This window comes from Adelges cooleyi, unplaced genomic scaffold, assembly GCF_023614345.1.
Source record: "Adelges cooleyi isolate 19-005CV unplaced genomic scaffold, UGA_ACOO_1.1 ACOO_flye_CR_arks_rails_tigmint_CR_PRNA_33, whole genome shotgun sequence".
In the NCBI taxonomy this organism is placed as follows: Eukaryota; Metazoa; Arthropoda; class Insecta; order Hemiptera; family Adelgidae; genus Adelges; species Adelges cooleyi.
In genome coordinates, this window is record NW_026096002.1 from 752,148 (window position 1) to 764,284 (window position 12,137).

The 12,137-nt window shown below is 29.1% G+C and overlaps 1 protein-coding gene across 3 annotated transcripts in view; it reads right to left on the reverse strand.

Annotated features, from left to right (window-relative positions):
* LOC126840012 (uncharacterized) overlaps positions 1–12,137 on the reverse strand; it is a 160,604-nt gene that overhangs the window by 112,142 nt on the left and 36,325 nt on the right. The window contains exon 1 of one of the 3 annotated variants that reach the window (XM_050575495.1): positions 4,120–4,140. The exons of the other annotated variants lie outside the window; for them this stretch is intronic. The gene's annotated coding sequence lies outside the window, so the exon portion shown is untranslated. Of the gene's footprint in view, positions 1–4,119; positions 4,141–12,137 lie in introns of those variants that run through there. 3 annotated transcript variants of the gene reach the window in all.

Here is a 12,137-nt window from a genome sequence, read left to right on the forward strand (position 1 = left end):
ATCAATTGCATAAAGATAAACTTGACATGCATTTTTTTATATTATTTTCAAATATTTTTTTCTACTCTTGTCTTTTTTTTTTTAATAATATACTTATGATTACGGAAATCTTGGTAGTTAAGATCATCATTGATATCATCAACCATTGCCTCAATTAGATACTCCAATGCATCTAGAATAAACAAATGAAGATTTTTGCTATACTAAAATATTAAAATTAAAATAAACTAAGTACCATAAAAATGTTTAGAATAATTTTAAACCCGACTATTTCTCCGTCGATTAGATTATTAGAAATCGCTAATTTATATATTATATTGCTATGTACACTGTTCTACATATCCGGTCCACTTTTCTTAACTATTGATAAAAACTATAGTTTTAAATTTACTGATAACTTGACTATTACAAATAACAAGGTACATATAACAAATCGTCTATATATATTAGTGTATTATTTTTAATATAATATCTTACTTGCATCAGATCTTTCTTCTAAAGTTAAATCATTTTTTTCAGAAGCAATCTCCATGAAATGAGCTATGGTACGTAAATTAAAAAATATGTTTAAAAAACAGTGGATTTCAAAAACTTAAAAACATTTATTTATAAAATGAAATTATTACTGACTTGTAATGTAAACAAAATCCATAAACGTCGCTGTAAAAAAGTGAAATATTAAATTTCAAATTTTAACTACCTTAAGTTGATAAACGTGAAAATAAAATAATTACTATAATCAGTTGCCAAAATATCCACGAAGAAAAAAGATATTAATACACAGAAGACGTACATTTTTTTCTACGAAAAACAAATAACAAATAAAAAACATTTTGTATTAAATACTGTTTGTTCTGGTTTAAAGGTGTGAAGGTTATGGCTTTACGAGACAGTTTTAGGATGATAAATAAATAAATAAATAAATATATATATATACAAGCTGCCCGTGTGCCCTGCTTCGTACGGGTTAAGAAATACATTTGAAACATTGTACTCACAAATTATACAAATTATTAGTTATTATTATGATTATATTTTATTATCAAACTCCAATTCCATCACCATCTCTATCCCTATCCCCATCCCTATGGAAAATATGGTGCACGAGTTAATGCCCGATTGGTTTGTTGTCACTTTCAAATTTACTGTTTCGTTTTCATCAACAATAGTGTCGATTAATTTAACAGACAACAGATCACCTGGCAACAACTGTTGTAGCTGAAAGTTAATTTCGTCAACATAAACATTTTTTTGCTGTCAAAGTAGTACGTTTACCGAGACAATTATGATCCAAGTAATTATTCAGTATATCCGGGAAGACACTCTCAATTAATTACATTCTGTGCTGTTCACGCACCACTCTTGTTCTTAATCTTTGTTGTCGCAGACGTTCATCACGCTGTTCTCGAGATTCTTGTACAGGACTCTGTGCTGTCCTGATTCTTTGGGCCGTGTTTAAAAATGTTACAGTCAAGGTGGTAATCTATCGAAGACTAAAATGGTAACTATAAAATGTGATATGTAAAACCATCTCTTTTTGGCCAGAAACTATGAATAAATATGATCAGCTGTCAACCGTCCATATGTCAGCTGATTAGCTGTCAGCTGTGATATTTGTTCAAATTGCGCCATCTATTGGAATAAACTTTCACTAAAATCTTAATCTCTCAAGTTGGAACAAATTGCACACGTTATAAATTTTTTACCAGACCCATAATATTTCCTAGATCGTTAAACTGATTTTTTCGTAAGGTAATAATCTAACTTTAACGATACTTTATTTGGACAAAATTATAGCTATTTCACTGATAGACAAAAATAAAAACGATTCTGTTAACTATTTAAATTGTAATTTAACAATTAAGAAAAAAACGAAAAACGAGGATGATGAAAATATTTTTTTTTATATATATAATCCCGAAAAAAAAATCATCCTCTAGAAAGTTCTGAATTTAAAACGTATATCTAAGAGGTATTACAAACTTAAATTAATTTTAATCGTGTTTTGATTAATAAACACTAATAGTTCTACTAAGAGCTTTACGTTTAGTGAAAAATCCGGAGTTTCATCGATGAACAAAACACATTCAGACGCGGTATCATTTCATTCGAGAGAAGAACGAGGAAGGTCAATTTCAACTTCAGTATATTGACATGCAGAATCAGGTTACAGACATCCTAACTAAAATTTTGCCAAAACAACGATTTGAGATGTTACGGTCAGCAATAAGAGTTAGTCAGTTGAAAGAGAAAGTCGACCTATAGAAACTATTTACTGAGGGAGGGTGTTGCAATATTCAATAAATAATTTATATAATATTCATCTTAGTATGTAATTGCTCATTAATATTGTTTAGATAAGCATCTATTCATAATAAGAAATATATTTTGGCGTAATTTATATAATAGCCAATAAGATGTTATTAAAGTAATTCGCGTGTAAATTGACGTCAATAGTAGTATTGCATTGAATACAATTTTTGTTCTAGAATATTCTTTTGGTTTTATATAAAAGTGAGGTCCGGGGATATCTTATTTACTCATTTTTTTTATAACGTTTGTGTAAGCCAACTGTGTATAACAAGTCTTTATTTATTACTTTACAACTTGTGTTAATTTTTAAACCATCCAAATCCACTCTAACACTCAAATTCCAACAATTGTTAGCAACTTTATAATGATTTCTATCTTTTGAACGATAATTTATATTCTGCAAAGGTATTAAAATCGGAAACTGAATATATACATACATAAAACTGGAATGCCATTATTTAAGACCTTAATATAGTCATGGTAGCCTTAAATACCGGTCTAGTGATTTGAACAAGATTTAATAAAGCAATATCATTTTTAAAATTTGCATATTTTGAATAAAGAAGTAACGAAAATCATTTTCGTCGCTTTTTTTTTTTGCATGAAGTAACTTGAGGCGGAAATCCATCTATGTCCAATACACTTGTTATGGCATTTATTTTTATTTTTGTAGTTTTGTTCAGTTGAATCATTATCGTTTAAAAGTCAACACTAGCTATAAAAAAAAAATGTTCTGTAACTTCTATTACTGTGATCTCCACTCTAGCCCTAGGTTTGATACCAAATTAATCATTAAATTTCTATTTAATAGTTGGTACAGAAATAGAGAATTTTATTAATAATATATTAAGAAATATGCATTAAAAATAATGTATTATAATATTATGTAATATGACAATTGATTCGGTATCAATAATTAAATTTTCATAATATAAAATATTGGCTATACTGTAACGGACTAAGCTCTCCAAGCACATGCGTGATTGACCTTCTGAAGTGTTTGAGCTCGTGAGATGTATTATTTCTAGATAATCTAACCAAAAAGGCCTTTTTTTTATGAATTTAGAGGAACTAACTGTTTAATTAACCGACTCGATATTATATGTCAGTGGATACAAACGTATAAGGCAAGTAAGCCTACCTTTTATAAAAATAACATAATTATTATTATATAGAATGTCTGTAACAGAGTCCGCCGCCCACAATCGATTATTAAGTAATGGCTGTCAGTCTCTTACAACTTACATAAATAGTGTTCATTAAATTAAAAAACAATGTTTTGCAATATTAGTTATAGGTATTAGGTGTATAGTTCATCAGATAATAATTAATTAACTGATAAGAAAAATATGAGTCGCCTAAAATACGGATCGAATAAAATATTTTTAGACGATTTATTTTGTTCCAAAAATTGTTTTCAGCTACAATACTGTATTGTTAATTTATAGTTCAGTAGAAATACAGTACTGTTAGTTTGTGTTTCTGATCATTTATATTTCGGCGAAAATATTTTTTGTTAAAAACACGGTTTTGCCGATTTATTTTTGGTTTTTTTACGTGCTCCCCAAATTTCTATAATTCGGGTTTAATTTTGTATTTTTGTTAATTGTTATTTTATAATTATTTTTATTTTCTTTTGATGTAAAATAAACTAGTCTACAGTGTAGAAAATATCATTTTTCAAAAAGAAAATTAATATTTACCTTAAATATTAAACTAGTTTTTGCATGTTTTTAATTTTTTAATTTCTATTTGGCGATTAGAGAAAATAATTAAAAATAAAAAAACTGTACTTAAAATACTTACTTAAATTGTGGAGTTGGTAAAAGGTTCTAGGACAACAATCGACTTTGTCAGCTTTTAAAACTAAATGTTCTACTTGCGAATTATCGATGGGCTTATACTTCAACCAGAAAATCAGAATCCTAATAGATTTTTGCAGTGTAACTGTGTTCGTTTATTTACACAAATGCTTAATTTGCTTAGACTCGATGCGGAGCTGAGAAGTTATTGTAGTTACTTAATATTATGTGTTTTTTGTTTTGCCTGTACTCGCGGTATCATAACAAAAATCGAGAAACACACCAAAAACAATAACATATTTTTTAACAGAAATCTACAACACTTTATACCTTATTTAAAATAGTCTTTATAATTCTAAAATTTTGTGGAATAATCTTTAAACATAATGCTGCCCATAAATATTGATAAACTAAAAAAAAGATCATAAACTCGTCCCTCTCAAAGGCAAATAAGGGATAGCACTTTTAGGGATTTAGGTTTGAAAATTAGAATTAGATCGGACTAAACTGGTTTAAATGTACTATCTACAGATTCGCATAGAAGCGTTTAATTAAAAGTGATTTTATCAGATATCGTAACACAGTTTAACATTAGTTTGAAAACTAGGTGATCAATTACATAAAATATAGTATATACTCCCAACAAACTGTATTTTCTACTAATAATTTTTATTTTATCGCTTTTAGATATAATAATTCCTATATACCTGTGCCTCCGTCCCCACTATGCCCCAATCCCACTGTACTGGGGTTATTATTGTTATTTTTTCAACAATATCATAAAATTACATCACATAGAATTTAAATTCATTTAGGTTGAAATTAGAGTTTAAATATTTGTATACAAAACAATGTAAAGAGGTGAATGTTTTTGAGGTCATAACGTTGCTTTTTCTCTAAAATATCGTCAAACATAAAAGTTACAGCTTTTCAACACAGCTGTAAACTAACTTTTTTAAGGGTTGTGTATTCATTTATGGTTTACTTTCCAAATAATAATGAATTATTATGCTATAATTGTTAATTTTCGTGGCCATTTCAACACCCAAATTAATTGTATGAATTTAAAAAATAATATTATACAACAATTGATAAAATTATCTAATTTTCACTTGTACTATATAAAAAGTATAGCGACCCCATGCTCTCAGATGGCACTTTCAAATATTTTTGTAAGTCTAGGACCTAGATAAAAATTATATTTAGAGAAGAATTGTGAAAGCGATTGTCTGAATGGTAATTTTCTAAATACAGTGTTATAAATTCAAGCGGCAAGGTCATGAGGACATATCATTTGGTTTTACACTGGTTTACCTGAACATCTAGTTGCACCGCTGCAAACAAGTAAGATGTGATCATGGTTTCTCAAAGCTGAGATATGTTAAACCATACTAAGGAGCACCTCGTCATTTATTAGACAGTCGTAGGGTCTTGTATATCGAGAATGGGTTTTTAATCGGTGTAGACTCGGATGAACAAATCGATAAGGTGGCTAATAAAAGTAAAATGGTATCAATATTGTTATTTTTTTTTTATAAACTAGTTGATTTGTATTATTAAAAATGTTAACGTTTCTCATATTTCTTTTTAAATTTTAATGTTAAGGGCTGTAATATAACGGAGCGAAGCGAGCAAATTTTAGGTGTCCCCTTTAAAATATTTTCCAAAAAAACTACCTATCAGCCCCTTAAATTGGAAAGGGGGGGAGCTCTAGGAAACTTCAGAACATTTAAAATCTCTTAAAACTCCCTGAGAATTTTGTCAAATTTAAAAATGTTACCCAGGGCTATGCCCTTATGATGTTTATCATAAGTATAAGAAAATTGAATTCAACATATTTTTTTTTGCTAAAAATTAAATTTAGGTCGAATAGTATTCACTGTTCATTTTGGTTCTGTGTTAAGTTAGCCGTTGTTTTTGTGTTCAAGACTCAGCTATACCGTACAGTGTACACAATCGCCCAATGTTTTCACTAGCTATGCTAAACAAAATAATCCAATAACATAATACGATGTAGGGATCGGTTGCGATCAACAGTATACATAAAAAACAATTTTTTTTGTCTGTACTAACGATATCACTCAAGGCACTGAACTGATTTTTTCGTGTAGCAATTTTATAAAACAGAAATCGTTTAAACAGAAAACATTATTAAAAAACACCCCCTTCCCTTCAAAAACCGAGAAACACATAAAAAAAATTTACATATTTTTCAATATAAAATTACAATGCCTAATACCTTTTTAAAAATAGTCTTTTTAGTTCCAAAAGTTCTGTGGAATATTCTTTAAACGTAATGCTACTAATAAACATTGATAAACCAAAAAAATATCATAAAATCGATCTTCTAGAAAGTAAAAAGGGATAGCAGTTTTAGGGATTTAAGTCTAAAAAATAGAATCAGGTTTTCTTAAACTGATTTGAACCTACAATCGGCAAATTTGCATAGAAGCGTTTAATGAAGAGTAATTTTCACACTTAGCATGAACGTAGAACATTTATGTATATTTAAGGGAGGACAGCTAAAGAAATATCTTTCCCCAGAATTTTCTTTAGCCGCCCTCCCTTGAAAGGTCTACGTTCATGTTGTGTATGTGAAAATAAATAGTTATCCGAAACTGGTTATCGACCAGTCAACATTTTTAGTACATTATTCTCAATTAAAATCCCTATGTAATTATGAGTAGTACACGATAAGTGGATCACCCTGTATATTATATATAGCTGAAAATAATAGTTCATATGCAAGACATTTACCATGGTCTATATTTTATTTTTCTTCTAGTTTTCGATTATTTCGATATTTTATTTAAACACAATTAGTAGCCAGAGCAGTATGTTGAGAGTAGATAATACATTTTATGCAATTGTACACATTGTTTTCAACATTATGTTATATTGTGGTACGATGTCTGACTGATCAGCTAAATCTATATGTATAATAAAGCCAGTACAGTGGAATTGTGGCATAGTGGGGACGGGGAGGTTACAGTGATAAAATTACTTTCAAATAAACAATTCGATTCGAACCTGTGGTCAGTAGGTTCAAACCAAGCATAGTATAAACCAGCACACTAAGAAAGTTGTATAAGTAAATGGTAGTAGTAAGTTAATTTCGGGCAGGGGAAAGGCACAAGACATATTCATGTTCCAATATGTTTCCTTCAAGCGAAAGATGGTACTGATTTTTTTACTTTTCTTTTAGAATTTACTTCGAGTTCTGAAATTAATATACCAAATTTGCGGTTGGTAGTAGTGTTGTTTCAGACAATAACAATTATCAATGTAAGTGGAGATAGTCTATATTAATATTAACCATACTAAAAACAAATTATTAAAAAATTTAAATAAGTTTCTTAGATACTTAAATCATTATATGGTAAATAAACAAATATTAATATACACATATATTAGTTGTAATTATACAAGTAACAAGTAGTGGTAAGTATGTTGAGAGCAGGGAAAGGGCACAAGAGATATTTATGTTACTATGTGTTTCCTTCAAGCGAAAGATGATACTTGTTATTTTACTTTTCGTTTTGAATTTACTTCGAGTTCTTAGGCTATCAAAATTAATACATAGACCGGGTTTAATGTAACCGAAGAAAATCCACCTTGACATTATTGGTATGCCTCTACACCTGTGTTTTTTCTATCGAAAACAACTCTAAATTAGTAGAATATTACAAATATCTGAATTTTTTATAAACCTATGTATTTTTACATGGATTATATGGATTGAAGTAATTTATTTTTGGTATTAGGTAAAAACAATTTTATTTTTATTAATGCCCTTCAAGAAAAATATTATGATTAGTGTATCAAATTGGATAATTTGGTATCGCTTTTATAAATTGTGTAACTGTTAGTATAATAGTATTTGCTGCGTTTTGTTTATTTTTTCAAACCGATAAATTTGTACCCAGAAAGCTTCATATTTCTTTTAGTATAAAACGAAAACACGATATTATTTAAACAATTCATGTAAACATTTAAACATACATGTAAATATTTTTCTGGGTTACAAATTAGATTGTACTTTGACTAAAAGACCACTGTCCCTCGGAATATGCCTTGTTATTTATAAGGTAGATTGATAAATCATTATAGCCATACAAGAGCCGCAATTTACTTAGATAACAATTTATTAAGTTGTGTTTTCTGATTTATCAAGCTAGCTTCTAAATAACAAGGCATATTCCGAAGGCAAAAAACCTCTCAATCTAAGTTGTAATACACGAGCAAAAAAATATTTTACACGTGCATTGTTCAAATAATACGTGTTTTCATGTTAAACTACAAAAATATGAAGGTTAACTGTGTACGAATTTATCGGTTTGAAAAAAACAAAAAGTAGGAAATATTATACTATCAGCAACACAGTTTGTAAAAGCGATACCAAATTATCCAATTTAATATATTACACAAAATATTATGCTTCTTGATGGTGTACTATCAATTAAGCTTGTTAGAACTTAACACCAATAATATATTATTTCAAACCATGTACAAATACATAGTTTTAGAAAAATCCAGATATGTAGGATGTTCTGATGGCTAAGGCTTAACTGATTTTGTTCTGTAAAAAAAAAAAATTAAAACATGATAAAGTTAATTTATGCTTTTATAAACAGAAACAAACTGCTTAAAACTTTCCAAAAGGCCTAACTCATAACTTCAACATGTTTTTATCAGTTTTTTTTATCTTTGACATCTGGAGTTAACTTACAAACAAGAATATTCCCTTCCCCCCAATCTATAAAATATAAAAATTTAAAAGGCTTAAACTCATCCCGATTTTGGAGAATTTATATCATTACAATAAGATTTAAAACTAAAAATAAAAATGTACTTCAAACCATGTATCAAAATGTATTGAAAAATGTCTATCTGTTATCAAAATAATTGTCATTTTACGCATTCAAGAGTACCTACGCTTAATTTAGAGTTGTTTTCGATAGAATTTACACTGGTGTAAATTAATATGGACTAACTCCACTTAAACTGATAATTGTTATTGTCTGCAACACTACTACCAACCGCAAGTTTGGTATATTAAATTATTGTAGTCAATTAGTCTAAACCAATTCAATCAATACATTGTCGAATGTTGAGTCGTATTCAATTTTCAGTAAATTTATAGCAGATTTATTGTAAGGTAAAATATATAAGATCATCAACTTTCAATAGTTTAGTTAGTTGCTTTAAATACGTCATTCATTAGTTATAATTATTTTAGCTTCGATGCAAAGCGAGAAGGTATTGGTTTTACTCTGATGTGGGCTTTTTTTTTCGCTGTATACACTGTAACTTTTGTAATACTAGACCAATTCCTTCGAAAAGCAACTCTATAAATCACAAATTTTATCTTGTTTGTACTTTGGGGGGGGGGGGGGTAAAAGTAGAAAAAGTTTAAGTCTTCACAGACGAATATTGAAAAAACAAAAAAAAAGCCGTACGAGTTTTTAAGTTAGAACTTTTATTGGCTATAATTTCGAGAAAAAGAGTCGGATCGAGTTGAAACGTATAAGAAATAATTATTTGGTATGCTCGCACACGTCAAATTTGTGTCAAATTTAAACTATACCCATTTCCCACTCCCCTAGGGGGGGTACAAGTTTTTTTGTTTTTCGGGGTTTTTAGCCGTAATTTTAAAACTTTTGGGTTGAAAATTTGCCAGTAGTTAGAACTCATATCCATAACATATTAAACGGGTGAAAAATTCGGCACAACAGTTTTTTTTTAATTGCCGGGAAACTGTGTTTTCGCAGATTGCGTATATTTTAACAAAAACACCTAAAATCTTTAAAAAAAAATTGATCAAATCATTAAAAAAATTTTATGTATATCTATGCAGAATGATACTATTAGGTTTTGTGCTCAAGTACCACTTTTGACTTTAAGTTTACACAATTTCAATTTTTTTTTTTTTTTTTTAGCTAAAAACCCGGTGTACCAGATGGGAGAAACGAACAGACACTAACAACTACCGGTTGGTAACGTCTATCCGTGTTAGATTAGGTTAGTGCCCAATGATCGGTATCATAATATTGTGTTTATTACATGATATCACAGACGACTAAATCGTGTAACTGATTATAGTAGACACTCGATTTACTGGGAAAAAAACCTATCCTTGTACTTATTAAGACACTTAATGATTCTGATACGACAAAACCACTGTCGTTATCTCGTTTTTTTATAGCCTGCGTTATATAACCTTACTGAAGGTCAACTATGAATATATAAGGTCCAACTACCTGCAAATTATGAAGAGGACTGTTGTTTTTTGGATTCAGATTAATTGTTGGTTTTTATGCAGTATACCGCCTCAAAATGTATTTTTTATTACACAATTTTTTTAAAGGAAAACTAATGTTTTGCATATTGTTATACTGTTATTCATTTAAAGAGATTCACGCTTGATTGTTTAAATTGTCTAATACTAGATAATCTGCTTCGTGCTAATTTTAATTTTTTAGCTTATCAACTTGTAGCTCTAATTTTGTATAAAATATTTCATTATTTTAATACTATGTACAAATTAAGATAAATTTTAATAATAATTAAGTCATAAATGATAATACTTTATTTTATGACTAGATTAAATCTCGTGAACATTTAACATTATGATACTGCTCCTATGCTTTTATTAAAATAACACAATTTTTAAAATCTCCATAAAAGGTTATTGTTAAATAACAGGCAACAGCCGACCGCTAGTGGCTATACACGTTAGTAATATTTAACTAATAAGTAATATATGTAGCTAAAATTTATTGTTTTCTCCATCACAGTACCAGTATACGTATTATTTTAATTTAAATGTAAGAAAATCGATTTTTCTTAAGAAATTAATATACAGGATGAGGCAATAAAACGGCAATTTTCTAATGTATTTAAATGGGAAAACCCATCCCACCCTTTACATTTTAAGGATTTATGAAAAGGTTTTTTTAGTTGCATTTTATTTTGTACATTGTTAATCTAGTAAAATAAAAGTATAATATAGCTTTGAAATAATATAATCTATGAAGTGTAAATAGTTTGTGTGAGATTGCTTTAATGGAAGTATATAATATAAATTGTATATAGTATATAAGCATATAGTATAAACATTAATTTTATTGAGAATAAGCGATTATAATTCAAACTATGGAGTACAAACAATTGAAACATGAATCGTCGACCATTCCAACAAAATATAACAAGACATTGTATATGTGTTATTTGGTCCACTACGTTTTTGCAAAAAAAAAAAAAACCAGTACAGTGGGGTTGGGGCATAGTGGGGACGGAGCATAGTTGGGTCGGGGCATAGTGGTGACGGGGAAGTCATAGGTTTACAGGAATTTTTAAATCTGAAAGTGATAAAATCACTTTCGAAAAAACGCTTCGATGCAAATCAGTAGTTAGTATTTTCAAGCCAGTACAGTCCAAACCAAGCACAGTATAAACCAGCAAAGTAAGAAAGTTTAAAATGAAGGTTCTGTATTTACAAATGAGCGTCAAAGCGTTTATTTGAAAGCGATTTTATTCAATTTTATCACTTTTATTTATAATAATTCTTGTAGACCTGTGAATTCTCCGTTTCCTCATTGCTTTGATTACATTATGCCTATACTCTACTGTACTAGTCCTCTCGGATAAAATCACTTTCAAATTAACGCTTTGATACTCATTTGTAAATACAGGACCTTCATTTAAAATTTTCTAACTTTGCTGGTTTATACTGTGCTTGGTTTGGACTGTACTGGCTTGAAAATACTAACTACCGATTTGCATCGAAGCGTTTTTTTGAAAGTGATTTTATCACTTTCAGATTTAAAAATTCCTGTAAACCTGTGACCTCGCCGTCACCACTATGCCCCGACCTAACTATGCTCCGTCCCCACTATGCCCCGACCCCACTGTACTGGTTTTTTTTTTTAGTTACTGTGGCACACTAATACCGATAACCGTTTTCCATCAAGACAGTAAGAAGAATACTATGGATTCACAATTTCAAATCAAATATTAGTC